Source organism: Heliconius melpomene, chromosome 12, assembly GCF_056956725.1.
Source record: "Heliconius melpomene rosina isolate 202511_hmr_F chromosome 12, ASM5695672v1, whole genome shotgun sequence".
In the NCBI taxonomy this organism is placed as follows: domain Eukaryota; kingdom Metazoa; phylum Arthropoda; class Insecta; order Lepidoptera; family Nymphalidae; genus Heliconius; species Heliconius melpomene.
This window is the reverse complement of record NC_140400.1, coordinates 11,820,834-11,825,692: the sequence shown is the minus strand read 5'-3', so window position 1 is coordinate 11,825,692 and position 4,859 is coordinate 11,820,834.

Sequence of the window (4,859 nt, the reverse complement as noted above, 5' to 3'; positions counted from 1 at the left end):
ATTCTGAAATTGAAAGACCAAAGACAAACGATTTTTTTTATAAATATTATGGATTAGATTATAGGCTTTTGATCATTTATTATATTACGGAAAATAATAATAATAAAGATTATATAAAATGTATCTTTATTTACCTTAAATAATCTTTATTAATTTATTTATAAGACTGCGAAAATCCAATATAATAAATTAAACTTTATATAACTTAATTAAGATATACATGGCATAGGTGTACAAGACTGTAAACGCGACGGTTTTAGGTTCATTTCGGGGGAATAAAGTGTTCGATACTTTCAACTTCTCATTCATCTCACATGGTAATGAGAGAAAAACGCATTAACACACAATTCTTCAAAGATATCGACAGAAGATGAGGAAAGATATCGACAGAAGATGAGGCGAGGAAGTGTTATGGGGAAGGAGTGTCTTAACACTAGGCAGTCAGGTTCCCCTTACCTACCTTCTAAGTGCAAAATACAGAGTGAAGCTAAAAAAAAACTTTATCGAAAATTCAAATTTTCTTAAAATATCCAGCAATGTTATATAAACAGCGGTCAGTAATTTTGAATTTGTTTTTGATTGTATCATTGATTATAATTTTATAGTCATATTTATTACAATACTGTAAATATAAATTCAATTATACAGTTCGCTAGACTTAAGCTGAGTTTTGCACTTCAGTTTTGTAGTGAACACTAAAAGTAGAGCCAGATAAAATATTTAAAACATAAAGTTTATTACTGGCAATCAATAGAAAAATTCAAACATAAAAAAAAATCTTCTACCCCTGACATTGCAATATTGCATCTTAATGAATGTGTCTTGTTTGCTTTAATAATGAATCGCTCTTTTATATATACAGTATCATGACACTTGGTTCTCCTTCTCAGGTTTCTTCTGCCTACCCTGCTATATATATATATATATATATATATATATATATATATATATACACAGTGGAAGAGGCAGCGCTTCTTTTATTGAAACTGCATATAGGGTAATATATTTCAAACCCACACCTAAGAAATTAATCAAGGTACCTCAACAGTTTGGACGTAGGATTTTTTTTTCATTTCACGATTTTTATCCATACCTGTATTTCGTGTGACGCACACATACGCGTGCGGCATTGCCGCTTTGACAGGTAAGTGTGTGCGTGCCTATGTTATATTTTACAAATGGCGTTTTATTTTAAAACGATAATTTTATTATTTATTTTGTTTGAAAAAATAACTTTTGTATTTTTGGGAATTCTTTTTTTTCCGAATTATATTAGGCTTTTATAGAGTAGTTAAGACTGTGGTTTCATTTAAAGTGGTGCTGACAATTCCATCCTGTATACGAGCATCGTATATGTGGTTTTTACTTATATATAGGATATTGGAAAGTAAGAATTCACTAATTAAATTGATATCACGAACAAATTATAGATCAGAACCTTTGTTAAGCTTTTTTATAAATTGGATGTTAACTTTTAATGAACAAAATCCTATCGCATGTCCTGCGCATTGAGGACGGGTATCACGTGTTAGCAATAAAGTAAATGGAAAAAATGTGTTTGTGTCCTTTATAGGTTGATATTGAGGGTTCATGCTCAAAAAGAAACATGGATATCAAAATAGTTTAGATACTTTAACCCATAATATATTTATAGATAATTTAGTCTTTGTATCATAAAGATATGATAAAGAACAAAAAACCAACCAAACGCGAGTTGGACTCACCACCAAGAGTTCCTTAACAAATACATTCATTATTTTATGAAAAGAATTACAAATATAAGCTCGTAATGATTTATTTTTATGAAATATGTATAAACTTTTGTGAAAAAACTACAAATGATCGTGATGATGTTCGTGATATTTTTTTTTAATGAAATACTTATGTATAAATTTTAAGTTTTAATTTTTTTTCTTTCAGTTTTTTTCGGACAAAAGTTCTGTTTTTTACTACTAGATCGTTACCACTAGAGAGGTTCGAAATTCGAATGGTGGGTTTACACAATTCTAAAAGAGAACATGAGACTTTTTTGGCTTTATTTTTATTATTATAGGTACAATGTATAAGACTTTGTTATAAGACTCAAATGATGAAAATAAGAAATGGTAAAGCAAACATTAGAGTGGGCGATGCTTTTCTAGAGAATAGCTTAATTGCTATTGTGTATAGACTAATAGACTACCTATAGAAGCCAAAAAGGTTAGTATATTAAATATTTATTTATTTAATATATAGATAATTTTTCTGAAATCAAATTTTGTGAGGTAATATAAAATTAAGAGGCCAAGCTAAATATTCTGATATACAGCAATAAGATAATATTAATACTTTATTAGAAGCGTATAAAAATTTAAACGCAGATAGCTTTGAACCCGCGTCTCTTGTAAGCCGTGTAAGATTTTTAGAAATTTCCGCTACCCAAAGATAGTTAGGTACCTACATAGAATTATCATTTGGCAAGAGGAAATGCTATTTATTTAATATTTTTATAATTTTAAAAGTTTTATTGTAGTGATTTGTAGCTTAAAAATAATCTAATAAAGGCAGAAAAAAAACATAATTGAATATTGGCTTTCCATAGTATTTATTATTATTATATTTATATATTCTAAACAATGCTAATCTAACTTAACCTAAGCAACAGCCATGTATTATGTTCTAAATTTGTTTTATATTTGGAAAATCTATATAATTTTAAAGATAATTAATTTTAAAAGTTAATAAAGTTCAAAAATATAAATGAGTTTTCGGAGGAAGTAATTGACAACTTCGTGCTCACTTTAATTAGTTACACAAAATTATTTCGTCAATAAGTAAGTATTAAACGTATGTGCTGTTTAATATGGGCTTAAAATATTTTATGGATTTTTAATGGTAAACCTAGATTATGTTTTATATATTATAAATATTTATAAATAATTTTATTATGTACATTCTTTGCTTTTTATTACTATTTGTTTAAAAATAATGTTTTTTTTATAAATAAACCGAAGGCCAGCTCCCGACTTCGTCCGCTTATACTACTAATTATTTACTTAATTACTTTCGTGTTTTAATATCTATACTAATATAATAAAGTGGAAGAGTTTGTTTGTTTGTTTGAACGCTAAGATCTCTGGACCTACTGGTCCGATTTACTATGTTTTTGTTTTGTATGAAAGCTGCATTCTTCAGAACTGCTATAGGCTATATAATATTACATTACTCATATGTACTAATAAATTAAAATACTTTCTAATTTGACATGCAATTTATTCTGCCATGTTAATAACAACCGTCGTTGCTAAGCAACGGTTTGCAAAGTTTCTTTGTTGTTTTAAGAAAATGTCACCCAAAATGAACTTATATTTTGATATTCATCCTTATAAAAATAAATATACTATATAATATTCTATTCTTATAGTTCAAGCAGGCGTAGCCGCGTCCGGGTCCACTAGTATAATATATGTTTGTACTATATAATTGTACTATAGAATTGCGACATTGTTTTTACTGTATAATGATTTAAAATACTTTTTATAAGAGTCTCTTAGGATTTTTCTCTCTCTTTTATTTTGTAAACTTTAAAAGCTAATTCGTTTTTTATTTCTGTTGATATTTTTTATATTGTACTTAGCACATATTTGAATTGTTCAATTGTTCAAATTAAGTGTGTTGTTTTGATGCCTTTGATCGCGTTATTCTACTGAAACTGTAATATCACATCGGGCGTGTGTATCTCACAAGCTAATATAATTGTGGCGTTATAATTTTCCGCGGCCTACTTAATATGCTATTTCTAAGTGTTCAAATATTTATTCGGCAAATACTGCTATTTGTTCAACATTCATGTAAATACAGAGAATTTCTAGATAGACAACATTAAAATAACAATAATATTCGTATATATAAAATGTTCTTTTTCTGTATTGTAAAGCATAAGGTAGTATCATGACACTACGTTCTCCTATTTCCACTCGAATTTGGAAAATTGTGTGTAGAGTGGCGAAAAAATCGAAATATTTTTGGGTGGTGGAACTCAACGCTACATCTTGTCTATCAAAGGATATAATAAAAAAATAATATAATAATTCAACTGTGGACAATTCAGTATATAATTACTAGATACATATTCTATATATTTCGACAAACGAAGACCGAAAATAATATTATGCCAAGAGATGAAATTACTTGGTATTCCATGTATTTATCGTGCGGGCTCCGTGCCCAGTGCCGTGCGACAGAACAAGTGCCTAGGACTTGACACCAAGTCTAGGTTTCAGAAGTCATTAGAACTGTGCAATGTATATTACTGCTAACTTTAATTGATCGAGTTTCTCTCTTTACCTTTAAATGGATAGGCACCTATCCATTTCACCCCTTTATATGTATGGGACCTCGGCTCCTTATCAATAAACTACCGTTCTATATTAATCATGACTTTTCAATATATACTCATTTATAATGTTTTAGTCATATTTTAAATGTACATAAAATGCATATTTTATGCATATATTCACGACTGCAAGTCAAAAATATTTTTAGACTTACAGTGGTAAGTTTTTCATTTTTACTCCCAACAAAGCTACGTAGGTGAGCCTCGTGTACGTGCAAGAGCTTATGTTAGAGAGAAAATAAATATAAAACCTTTTGCATAAAACGTTTGTGCGACCGGTACCTAAGTGTATTTATGAAAAAATTTCAAAAGAATTTGTAATTGAAATATCCTTTATATAGACTTTGTTTTTTTGTGACGACGAAATTTTCTGATTTCTGACCTACGTCACACCGTTTATATTTTTACACATTTTGTCATATTCAAACGATTCGCTAGATTATGGCCATATAAAAATTTTTAGTAAGTAAATTTGTCAAATTAT